The sequence below is a fragment of the Somniosus microcephalus genome, unplaced genomic scaffold, assembly GCF_052327205.1.
Source record: "Somniosus microcephalus isolate GS21.2 unplaced genomic scaffold, FLI_Smic_1.0 unresolved_chr9, whole genome shotgun sequence".
NCBI classification, from domain to species: Eukaryota; Metazoa; Chordata; class Chondrichthyes; order Squaliformes; family Somniosidae; genus Somniosus; species Somniosus microcephalus.
Genome location: NW_028225187.1, coordinates 42,213,665 through 42,227,312, shown reverse-complemented (window position 1 = coordinate 42,227,312; position 13,648 = coordinate 42,213,665). Strand labels below are relative to the sequence as shown.

Genomic DNA, 13,648 nt, shown 5'->3' with positions numbered 1-13,648 from the left:
TAATATCCCACCAATCTAATCCCAACCTGTTGCTCACTACCCATTACTGCTAATATCCCACCTAGCCCAATCCCAAACTCCTGTTCACTACCCATTACTGTTAATATCCCACCTAGCCTAATCCCAATCTCCTGCTCACATCCGATTACCATTAATATCCCACCAGTCTAATCACAACCGCTTGCTCACTACCCATTACCGTGTATAACCCACCGAGACTAATCCCAACCTCCTGCTCACCAGCCATTACCATTAACATCCCACCTAGTCTAATCCCAACCTCCTACTCACTACCCATTATCGTTAATATTCCACCGAGTCTAATCCCAAATTCCTGCTCACTACCCATTACTGTTAATATCCCACCTAGTCTAACACCAACCTCCTGCTCACTACCCATTACTGTTAATATCCCACCTAGTCTAACCCCAACCTCCTGCTCACTACCCATTACTGTTAATATCCCACCTAGTCCAATCCCAACCTCCTGCTCACTGCCCATTTCTGTTAATATCCCATCTAGTCCAATCCCAACCTCCTGCTCACTACCCATTACTGTTAATATCCCACCTAGTCCAATCCCAACCTCCTGCTCACTACCCATTACTGTTAATATCCCACCTAGTCTAATCCCAACCTTCTGCTCACTGCCCATTTCTGTTAATATCCCACCTAGTCTAACCCCAACCTCCTGCTCACTACCCATTACTGTTAATATCCCACCTAGTCCAATCCCAACCTCCTGCTCACTACCCATTACTGTTAATATCCCACCTAGTCTAATCCCAACCTCCTGCTCACTGCCCATTTCTGTTAATATCCCACCTAGTCTAATCCCAACCTCCTGCTCACTACCCGTTACTGCTAATAACCCACCTAGTGCAATCCCAAACTCCTGTTCACTGCCCATTGCCTTTAATATCCCAATTTATCTAATCCCAACCTCCTGCTCACTGCCCCTTATCGTTCATATCCCACCTAGTCTAAGCCCAACCTGCTGCTCACTACCCATTACCGTGAATAACCAACCTAGACTAATCCCAACCTCCTGTTCACCACCCATTACCATTAATACCCCACCTAGTCTAATCACAACCGCCTGCTCACTACCCATTACTGTTAATATCCCACCAAGTCTAATCCCAACATCCTGCCCACTACCCATTACTGTTAATATCCCACCTAGCCTAATCCCAATCTCCTGCTCACATCCGATTACCATTAATATCCCACCAGTCCAATCACAACCGCTTGCTCACTACCCATTACCGTGTATAACCCACCTAGACTAATCCCAACTTCCTGCTCACCACCCATTACCATTAATATCCCACCTAGTCTAATCACAACCTCCTGCTCACTACCCATTACTGTTAATATCCCACCTAGTCTAATCCCCACCTCCTGCGCACTGCCTATTACCGTTAACATCCCACCTAGTCTAATCCCAACCTCCTGCTCACTGCACATTACAGCTAATATCCCACCTAGTCCAATCCCAAACTCCTGTTCTCTACCCATTACTGTTAATATCCCATCTAGTCTAATCCCAACCTCCAGCTCACTGTCCATTACTGTTAATATCCCACCTAGTCTAACCCCAACCTTCTGCTCACTACCCATTACTGTTAATATCCCACCAATCTAATCCCAAGCTGCTGCTCACCACCCATTACTGCTAATATCCCACCTAGTCCAATCCCAGCCTCCTGTTCACTACCCATTACTGTTAATATCCCACCAAGTCTAACCCCAACCTCCTGCTCACTATCCATTACTGTTAATATCCCACCTAGCCTAATCCCAATCTCCTGCTCACTACCGATTACCATTAATATCCCACCAGCCTAATTACAACCGCTTGCTCACTAGCCATTACTGTTAATATCCCACCTAGTCTAACACCAACCTACTGCTCACTACCCATTACTGTTAATATCCCACCTAGACTAATCCCCACCTCCTGTTCACTGCGCATTACTGTTAATATCTGACCAAGTCTAATCCCAACCTCCTGCTCACTACCCATTACTGCTAATATCCCACCTAGTCCAATCTCAACCTGCTGTTCACTACCCATTACTGTTAATATCCCACCTAGTCTAATCCCATACTCCTGCTAACGACCCGTGATCTTTCATAACCCACCTCGTCTAATCCCAACCTCCTACTCACTGCCCATTACCGTTAATATCCCAACTAGTCTAATCCCAACGTCCTGCTCACTACCCATTTCCGTTCATATCCCATCGTGTGTAAACCCAACCTTCTGCTCACTGCAAATTACCATTAGTATTCAACCTTGTCTAATCTAAACAGTCTGTTCACTACCCATTACCGTTCATACCCCACCAACTCTAATATCAACATCCTGCTCACTACCCATTATCATTAGATCCCATCTAGTCTAATCCCAACCTCTTGCTCCCTATGCATTACTGTTAATATCGCACCGAGTCTAATCCCAACCTCCTGCTCACTGCCCATTCCTGTTAATGTCCCTCCTAGTCTAATTCCCAACCTGCTGCTCACTACCATTACTGCTAATATCCCACCTAGTCCAATCCCAACCTCCTGCTCACTACCCATTACTGTTAATATCCTACCTAGTCTAATCCCAACATGCTGCGAACTATCCAATACCGTTAATAACAGACCTAATCTAATCCCAACATGCTGCTCACTATCCGATACCTTTAATAACCAACCTAATCTAATCCCAACCTGCTGTTCACCCCATGAACACTAACAATCCCTTTTCTTCAAAACAATCGAATTATTCGTTTAAATTAATTCATCGACTTGCTTCCTCACCCTTAATACTCTGAATAAGCCCTTTGACCAAACAGTGGAAACAATCTGCAAACATTTCTTTCATCATAAGCTTAGAGAAACTGAAGACTTCCATCAACTCCTCGCCAAATCTGCTGAACTAGTGTAGCATGAGCCCTAACTTCTCAAATCCCCTCTAGAACAGGAATTCCACATCCCAGTGAACCTGCTGAGCAGTTTTTCAAGGTATTTTATTTCCTTCCTATAATTGATTTTCCAAATCTCTCTGCATCTGGGTAAATTACCTGCAACAGCGCTCTTGGTGTGGAATGTCACTCCCCATTTACCTCCAGTTAAACATTGGGAAGACTGATGCCACCGTCTGCTTCCCCACCACAAATTCCATTGCCTCATCGCTTGAGTCCATCTCCCTCCCTGGCCACTGCCAGAGACTAAGCCAGGCTGTTCGCAATCTCCGCATCCAACCTTGAGCTGAACTCCCTGCACCATATACCCGCCATCACAAAGATCCCCTACTTCTATCCCCGTAACATTGCCCGCCCCTGCCTCGGCCCATCGCTAAACCCGACTGTCCCAATGCTCCCCTGGCCTGCCTCGCTCCTTGCACCCTCTCTAATGTTCAGCAACTCCTAAATGCTGCTGCCAGCAACCTGCCCAGGTGTCATTCAGATATCACTCGTGTGCTCACACAACTTTCATGGCTCTCGCTCCTGGAATGCCTTCAGTTTAGAATTCCCATTCTTCTCTTTAAATAACATTAGGACCTCGACCCTTCCTATCTCTGTAACCCACTGCAGCCCTACAACCTCCCGTGCAAATGGAATTCTCCGTTGCTCTGACTCTGGCCTCTTGTGCACCCAATCCTTCACACCACCACTGGTGGCTGAGCGTTCAATTGTCTCAGGCCCCACGCTCAGGAATTCACTCCATCAACCCCTCTGCCTCTCCACCTTTCTCTACTCCTTAAACCTTACCTTTCCTCCAGCTTCTGGCCACCTCTGCTATTTTATCCTGCCATGTCTCGGGTTCATTGTCTGATTCCGCCTCTCTGAAACACCCTGGGACTAGTTTCTACCTTAAAAGCCCTATAAAAATGTAAGTTGGTGATTGAAGCCGTGACTATCCATTGGTGGACACGTGCTCCCAGTTACTGGGGTTTCATACCGGCAACGATTGTGCAAGAAATTAAGGGCTAAAAATTCGGTATCGCCGCGCCAGGTCTTTAGTGCCTGAAATTTTGCGCTCGCCCGGATTCCCGTAGCGCCTGCCTGAAATTCAGTTGCACCACCCCAAGACAGAGGCGGGCGCTATTGCAGGGTTTGGCCGCCTCGTTTGGGGCGATGAAAGTCAGTTTCAGGTGACCAGCTGCCGCTGCGGCACCCAATGCGGTGCGGCAGGCTGGGGTACTGCAGGCCTCCTCCTTCTCTTAAGGAGGAGCTGCCTGCAGCCGTGAGATCGCCGCTGGATTCCCCCGGAAAATGAGCCCGGCACCACGGAGAAGTGCCGGGCTCACGGGTTTCAGACACCAATGCGGGTGGGTGGTGCAGGAGTCCGTGGAGGGAGGTGCGGCCAGGCGGCCGCCGGGAAAGCGGCCGGCCGCCCCTCCACCTTTATGCGCCGGCCTCTCGGAGCTGCAAGACTCCATTTTTCAAACGCTGTTTGCGGCCGCTACGGGCGAGGTGGTCGCAACTGAATTTGGCCATCGGCACGGAATAGGATTGGAACCGGGGTGCTGCGCACACCGATGACGTCATCGGTGCCGGCGCAGCGCTACCGGCTAATGCCGATGTTAGGGACCAACTGAATTTTGGGCGCTAAAAAACTTCAGGCGCAAACCACTCTATAGCCAATAAGTGGGTGCAAACGCGACTGAATTTCTAGGACTAAGTGTCTGTCATTTCAATTGCTGAAGAAGCATGCTATTGGAGTGACTGGATTTGTCATCATTATTATTGTTATTATTGGTCGATTCTGCTGACCAATATACCAAGAGTGGTTGTTTTGATTAGTCGGTGTAATTTCTCAGGCAGTTTTCTAGCGGCTTCCCTCACTTCCGTGTCATCCCTTCCCTACCACTGGAGCTCTGATTCGCTGTGTTTTATTTCTAAGTAAATAACAAAGTGTGACAGCAGGAAGTAAGTATGAGAAGCAAGTGTATCCTATTGTCAATCAGGAATCTGATGTCATGTTGGACACTGAGGGAGAGAGAGAACTAATCCCATTAAACCTATTGCTGATACTCAGTGATTCCTCACTCTCCTAGAACAAGATTTCTGATTTCTTTTTTCCTTCTATCTTATTTATTTCCCGTGAATGAGTGAATCAAGATGTTTACAGAAAATTCAGCCCATGTTCAGAGTGGACCAGTACCCGTCCCAGTGATTACTTTCTGTGCTCAAAACAATGGGGAGATCCCATCACTGTGTAGATCCTTTCCTTCTCGTTAACAGTATTCATCTTCCACTCCGCTCCTCAATACATTCATTATTATTCTTTACAGAAAATCACTCAGCTCACAGAGAAGGGAAACCGGGTCGACAGTTCCAAACTTCTCCTAAATCTGGTGATGGAGAAAGGCTCTGGGGCCCGAAGGGTGATGTGGGAATCCTTTGTGAAAATGCGCCACAGATTACCAAAGCTGAACAATATACTGAAAGAAATAGAGGAACATGGTACGGTAAAATCACACATGGAATGCAAATTCAGATTCAAACACTGCAGAGTTTACTATAATATCACACAGATCTGATTTCATGAAAGTTCATTGATTTCAACAGGTTGTGACACATTTGTTTACATGAACATTGCACAAGGTTTATCCGAAGTACCCAGTCACCTGAAAGGTAAGTGAGAAAAGGGAAATTTCAATGTTTATTTCACATGAGAATCAGAATGTTTGACTGTATCCGTTTGTGAGAGGTTGTCAGAATCTGGCAGTCAGAGGAACAAAGGCTGGAAATACAGCATTAAACATCATTTGGATTCGTGATTAATCCACAAAAGATCTGCATAGGTTCAATTTACATTTAACACCGATTTTGGAATTATTGGCAAATTTACAGGTCTTCTATTCTCCAGTTAATCCAACTGCACATTGCAAACACGTGACAGGATCCTGATACACTGTGAAACCCCATACACACCTGGTAGGATCCTGATACACTGAAACCCCATACACACCTGGCAGGATCCTGATACACTGTGAAACCCCATACACACCTGGCAGGATCCTGATACACTGTGAAACCCCATACACACCTGGCAGGATCCTGATACACTGTGAAACCCCATACACACCTGGCAGGATCCTGATACACTGTGAAACACCATACACACCTGGCAGGATCCTGATACACTGTGAAACCACATACACACCTGGCAGGATCCTGATACACTGTGAAACCCCATACACACCTGGCAGGATCCTGTTATAATGTGAAACCCCATACACACCTGGCAGGATCCTGATACACTGTGAAACCCCATACACACCCGGCAGGATCCTGATACACTGTGAAGACCCATACGCTCCTGGCAGGACCCTGATTCACTGTGAAACCCCATACACAGCTGGCAGGATCCTGGTACACTGTGAAATCCCGTACAAACCTGGCAGGATCCTGATACACTTTGAAACCCCATACACACCTGGCAGGATCCTGATACACTGTGAAGACCCATACGCTCCTGGCAGGACCCTGATTCACTGTGAAACCCCATACACAGCTGGCAGGATCCTGGTACACTGTGAAATCCCGTACAAACCTGGCAGGATCCTGATACACTTTGAAACCCCATACACACCTGGCAGGATCCTGGTACACTGTGAAACCCCATACACACCTGGCAGGATCCTGATACACTGTGAAAATCCATAAACATCTGGCAGGATCCTGAAACACTGTGAAATGCCATACACATCTGTCAGGATCCTGATAAACTGTGAAAACCCATAAACACCTGGCAGGATCATTATACACTGCGAATCAACATACACACCTGGCAGGATCCTGCTAACTGTGAAATCCCATGCAAACCAGGCAGGTTCACGAAACAGCATCAAAGGTGCGTTGACAGTTGCCCACAAATATTTGACCGTCTTTAGACTTGCTGCCACGAGTTGTATTTTCCAGTGTAGTGCCCTCTACAGGGTATCTGTGGACTGTGAGCAGGGGAAGAAACAGCGCGGCTCTTCAGCCAGTCACAGGGAAGGATCCTCACTGAGACACAGATTCCAAACCAGGAATCATAAAACAGGAAATATAAATTACATTTATATCAAGTAGATCAAATGAAATAAAGTTTGAGCAATGTACATGGGATTAAGGAAGAGAGATAAAGGAGACAAGCAGAAAATGTAAATATGCACATATTAAATCTGCAACATTAATTTTCTTCTGTTGGTGTGAGACTCCACACATATATATTAATTTTTTTCAGGGCCAGAGAGATTGTTCAGCAGTAATTATCACTTATTAGGCCGTTAGAAATCTCACTTAATCCTGAATGCCCTAGCCCTAACTCTTTCAGCCGTCTTCAGTGTGGAATTAATGGGTAAGTACCCCAGGTTTACGCCGTTGCAGTGATTTCAATGCCGACTATCGGCGAGGACTGCAACAGCGTCTCTTCTGGGAGAGGAGGGTATCTCTGACAGCAACTACTGGATTTCCGTGTTTAACCACACATGTGAGACACAAGAAGTTGCTGTCAATTTTATCCAGTAATAACGGCGAGCGCTGACAGTCTCCCCATTATTATTACAGCAAAATCCAGGCCAATGTTCAAGCTGATTAGGTTATTAAGCAGCTTCGCAATTGCAGTGAAAGAGCGAACATTATTCTACTCAAAGAATAGTCCTTCAATTCCCGAGTCTTTTTAGACCCAATGTAATGACTAACGGAAATATGTTAGTTCCCAAACCTGCAGTATAGGAAACTAAGACCAACATTAAACAACAGAGTATGATTATTGGTAGAACATTTCAAATGAACTGTCAATGTTTTCTGCACTAACATTACACTGAGTGAAGTGGGCTATAGTTCTATTTCTGTTTCTAATCAGTGATATGACAGGATTGTTATAAAACACATTCAATAAACCTATGTAGAAAACTGCTGAAAAAATGATCGCAATTTCTGATAAACAATGGCCCTGAATTTCCGATCGGAGGCTTCCTGCCTGCGGATGCCTCAGATCGGAAAAAATCTACGAACCTAACTGTTGGTTCCATAGACCCCGAGGCTGGGCCTCTCCGGGTCCGCGCCGGGCCTCTCCGGGTCCGCGCCAGGCCTCTCTGGGTCCACATTGTTAGAGGCCCCCGTATCCCAAGGGCGCATATGGTTTGCACACCACTGGGTTCACGTGGGCTAGGTGAACAAATTAAAGAACGGGATTCCCCTTCATACTTTTGACAGGTCTGTACACACAGAATTGAGTCAGAGTTATACAGCACAGAAAGAGGCCCATCGTGTCTGTGCTGGCCGTCAAACCCTGTCTAATCTAATCCCATTGTCCAGCACTTGGACTGTAGCCTTGTATGCTATGGCGTTATCAAATTTAATTTTTCTATTTTTCAACATTCTTAAGCTGATAAAAGCAGGCCTTACACCTGCTTTTACCAGGCATAGGTATTCCATGGCCTTTCAGCGGGCGGAAGTTGTGCAAAAAGCGCATCTCTCCACCCGCAGAGGCAATTTCCCTGGGCAGGCGGACCTTGACAGATCGCCAGTGCCGGTTTTCAGCACATGCGCTTCTATTGCCTGAAACCAACACTTGCGAGATGCCTATGGGTGCGTACACACCTCGTAAGCAACCGTAGGGGTAGGAAAATCCGGCCCATTATAACAGGAGAATGATTAGGTGCAGAAAATGTGTATTTGAACCAAAATAAGCCTGTCCCTGTTATAGAGATGACCCACTTACCCCTCCTCCCTGTGTATCTACACAAACTCATTCAATTGTCCCTACCCCGTCTAACGTGGCCCACCCGATGAATTACACTATGGGTGACAAAAATACCCTGAGTTACCCTCTTACTTTCAATTCACTCCGTTGTTAATTATTTTGCTAATTGTGAGCCTGCTTCCTGCATTCATTTTGTGAAATCCATTAAAGCATTTCAATACCGAAGTCTCCAGACCAAACAAAACTCATCAAACCCAGTAACCCTTCTTACAGCCTAAACTTTGAATACTTTCAATCACCTTTCTCAGTGCACACAATACATCGGATAACCCGCACAATTTATGAAACAATAGCAATCTACCTATGGCCTATTCACAGTCGGTCCCTCTCTCAGTCACACAATACCCCAGATAACCTGCCCTAACCCTGAGACATTTGCAGTGAACCTTTTGTTAAGGGAGGGAAATGATAAGGGTGCTAATTCCTGAGCTCAGCGTCCTGGCAGCTGAAGCACAGCCGGCAATGATGGAACAATGTAAACCTGGTATGTGAAAGGGGCATGAATTGCAGGCGCACAGTTACCTCGGTGGATTGTGTGGCTGGAGGAGGTTACAGAGATAACGAGGGGGCTAGGACATGGAGGAATACGAAAATAAGAATGAGAATGTTTAAGTCCAGACGTTGCCTGACCAGGAGCCAATGTAGCCCATGGGTAAACAGGATTGATGCGAATTCGGATATGGGCACCAGAGTTTCAAATGAGCTTATTTATGTAGTGTGTAAGGTGGGAGGCCAGCCAGGAGAGCATTGGAATAATCGAGTCCGGAAGTAATGAGGAGCACGGATGAGTGCTGCAGCAGCAGCTGAGCGAAGGCAAGGGTGGAGATTGAGGATATGGCAGAGGTGGAAGTAGGCAAACTTTGTGATGGTGAGGATATGGGGTCGGAAGCTCAGTTAATGGTTCAATAGAATGCCGAGTGGAACATCCATCCATTCACAGTCTGTCCCACTCCCAATTCACACAATCCCCCAGATAACTTGCCCAAGGTCTGATACAATAACAGTGGGACACTTGACCACTCACAGTCTGTCCCACTCCCAATTCACACAATGACCCAGATAACCTGCCCAAGGTCTGATACAGTAACAGTGGAAGACTGGGCCATTCACAATCTGTCCCACTCCCAATTCACACAATGTCCCAGGTAACCTGCCCAAGGTCTGATGCAATAACAGTGGGCACTTGACCATTCACAGTCTTTCCCACTCCCAATTCACACAATACCACAGATAATCTGCCCAAGGTCTGATACAATAACTGTGGGACATCCATCCATTCAGTCTGTCCCATTCCCAATTCAAACAATGCCCTAGATAACCTGCGCAATGACTGATACAGTAACAGTGGGACACTTGACCATTCATAGTCTGTCCCACTCCCAATTCACACAATGCCCCAGATAACCTGCCCAAGGTCTGATACAGTAACAGTGGGACACTTGACCATTCATAGTCTGTCCCACTCCCAATTCACACAATGCCCCAGATAACCTGCCCAAGGTCTGATACAATAACAGTTGGACACTTGACCATTCACAGTCTGTCTCTCTCCCAATTCACACAATGCCCCAGATAACCTGCCCAAGGTCTCATACAGAAGCAGTGGGACAATTGACCATTCACAGTCTGTCCCACTCCCAATTCACACAATGCCCCAGATAGCCTGCCCAAGGTCTGGTACAATAAAAGTGGTACATTTGACCATTCGTACTCTGTTCAGATCCCAGTAATATCCTGTGCCCTATTTCCCAGTAAATATTAGAATCACGTGAGGATTTGAAACAGTTCTCAGCGACTAACTGAGTTTTAATTTCTACACGCACCTCTATCGAAATTGCCAATTAAATCTTGCATTATTTTACTTAATAGTGAAATGGTATTGAAAAGTTATTTTTATGTCAATACAAATAATACTGAGAACCATTTTATGTCTGTTCTAATCGGAGATGTTCAGCAGAAGCACAAGGAAACACTCCGGGTACAAACTGAATAACTGAGAGTGAACACTATCCTAATAAGGGAGAAGGTTAAGATTTTCCAGCTGGTTGATCGATACGCTGAGCTAACGGTAATTTCTACTGTTCGAGATCGGACACTTGTAGAACATGAACTGCTGGCAAGAGGCCGAGACCATGAAGAGTGGAGAGAGAAACACCTCCGGGGAGTGCTGGAAAAAATCCGAACTGATCAATTGTTCCAGAGCTGTTTTTCTCAGAGTGGAGGTTTGTTTCCGAAAATCAAGGGTAACGTCCGGCAATCCAAGTCTGCGAGTTCAGCAGCAGTGAGCGGAGTCCCGGGAATTGGAAAAACAACAATGGTACAAAAGATTGTCCATGACTGGGCCACTGGGAAAATATACCCACACTTTCAATTTGTTTTCAGTTTTAAATTCCGGGATTTGAACGCTATTAACTGTAGATTAAATCTGAGGAATTTGATACTGGATCTGTATCCTTACTTTGGGAATATTCTGGGAGAGCTCTGGAAGAACCCAGAGGGATTGCTATTTATATTCGATGGTTTGGATGAATTCAATGACAGCATCGATTTTGCTGACAATCGGAGAAATACAGAACCTCAGCACAGGTGCACAGATCCTGAAGACTGGTGTGAAGTGTCTGACATTGTGTACAGTTTAATACAGCACAAGCTGCTCCCAGGATGTTCAGTGCTAGTGACCAGCCGCCCCACTGCATTACATTTATTGGAAATGGCTGAGATCGGTGTCTGGGCTGAAATCCTGGGATTTGTTGGTGAAGAACGGAAGGAATATTTCAACAAGTTTTTTGAAGATCAGATGGTGGCAGCAGTTGTTTTCAAACACGTGGAGGAGAACAAGATCCTGTACACCATGTGCTACAACCCTTCCTACTGCTGGATCCTCGGTCTGTCACTGGGCCCCTTCTTTACACAGAGACAGGAATCAGAAGCAAGTTCCCAAGACAATCACCCAACTATATTCCTACTATATTTACAACATTCTTAAAAACCATGGCCGAGAGATTGAAAGCTCCCGTGATGTGTTACTGAAGATTGGTGAGATGGCCTTCACAGGAGTCTCCGAGAAGAAGATTGTGTTTGGAAATGGAGATTTGACCAAGTACAATCTACAACCTTCCCAGTTCCTGTCTGGGTTCATGATGGAACATTTGGAGAGAGATGAATCTGCCCAGAGCGCGGTGTACACATTCCCGCACCTCACCATCCAAGAGTTTGTAGCCGCACTCGCACAATTCCTGACCCCAGATCCCGGGGACATCCTGAAACTCCTCAGAGAAGCCCACAGCAAGGAAGATGGGCGATTTGAGATATTTCTCCATTTTGTTGCTGGTCTCTCCTCCCCACAGGCAGCTCGGCCCCTGGAGGAGTTTCTGGGTCCATTTCTTCATCAAACCACCTGCCGAGTGATTGATTGGGTGAAGGAGAAGATTGAAGGACAGATTGGAAACACAACGAGTGAAACTGGTAAAAGGAAATTCCTGAATATATTCCACTATCTGTTTGAGTCTCAGAATAAAGCACTGGCTCAGACCACAGTGGGATCTGTGAAAACACTTACATTTAGTGGATTGCCATTGACTCCGATTGACTGTGCAGTCCTGTCTCATGTCATTGGACTCTGTGATACGATAAAAGAACTCGGTCCAGAGAACTGCAACATTCTGTGTGAAGGACTCCAGCGGCTGGGCCCCGTGCTGCACAAATGCCGGGTGTTGAGGTAACAGTTTATTTGTCTCTAACTGTTGGGTGAATTGTAGAGCAGTCAGACATTGTGTTGCTGCTCCGTAATGTAGGGAAACAAACAGTTCAGTTAAACCAGAGAGAAGCGGATTCAACACAAATATGACCAATAATAAGAGGATCGGTCAGTAGTTCCCTAAGGACTGGAGAATCTAAAATGGATCCTTGTGAACAAGTAGGGATCAGCAGATACAGGTCACTGAGAGTCTGATAATTTAATTACAATAAATAATATTTAATAAGGCTGGACAGCGGAATGTAAACATAAAATATAAACAGTCAGTAAAGATAAAATTAATTTTAAATGTTTTCCACATCCACCATATCAACTGGAAACAGGAGAGAAACCCGAGTTTAAATCTCTAACAGTTCGACATTTACTCCAATACTGTGCCCTGTCGAGGGGGTAGTTTCCTGGATTGGGAATATTGGGGGATCGGGAATTCTTTCAGCTGTAAATGTTTACAACTATACACATTCTTAAAGATTTAGTAGATTGATATTCAGGATCTTAAACCTGCTGGTGAAAAGGTTCCAATCTAAGCGGAGTACAGACACACACCGGCCAGCGGTGGGGCCTCGCACACAGCGGGCGGCTCCTGGGTAAACTGGGGGCAGTGAACCCGGGAATTCCCCATAATCTGCCCCCATGTGAGTGAGGCCCCGCTCGGGGAGGGAACTTCCGAAAATTCCCCAAAAACTGTCGGGCCAGTTACACCTGAAATAAATGTAGAGCCAGTTTAATGGCAATAAAGTGAGAGACTATCCTCCCCTATAAACTAGGAGCACAGGGACATTTAAAACTTGTAACGGGACAGAATAAACTCTCTTGCTGCTATTGACAAGCATTCACTATAAGCCCTCTGACTCCCACAGCTACCTGGAATACACTTCCTCCCACCTCGCTTCTTGTAAGGACGCTGGTCCATTCTCCCAGTTTTTCTGTCCCTGCCGCATTTGCTCTGACGATGCCACCTTCCATATTAGTGCTTCCGACATGTCTTCCCTTTTCCTCAACCGAGGATTCCCCTCTACCGTGGTTGACACAGCTCTTGACCATGTCCATTCTATCTCCTGCACTTCTGCTCTCACCCCTTCCCATCCCACCCGGAACTACGATAGTGTTCACCTTGTTCTCACCTTTCACCCC

General features: G+C 46.1%; 1 pseudogene across 1 annotated transcript in view; it reads left to right on the top strand.

Annotated features, from left to right (window-relative positions):
• Window positions 1-12,479, top strand: part of LOC147085122 (NACHT, LRR and PYD domains-containing protein 3-like) — a 32,538-nt pseudogene extending 20,059 nt beyond the window's left edge. The window contains exons 2-4 of the transcript XR_015075907.1: window positions 5,244-5,465; window positions 5,571-5,636; window positions 10,704-12,479. The product of XR_015075907.1 is annotated as an NACHT, LRR and PYD domains-containing protein 3-like (transcript). The remainder of the gene's footprint in view (window positions 1-5,243; window positions 5,466-5,570; window positions 5,637-10,703) is intronic.
• The last annotated feature ends 1,169 nt before the right edge of the window (window positions 12,480-13,648 follow it).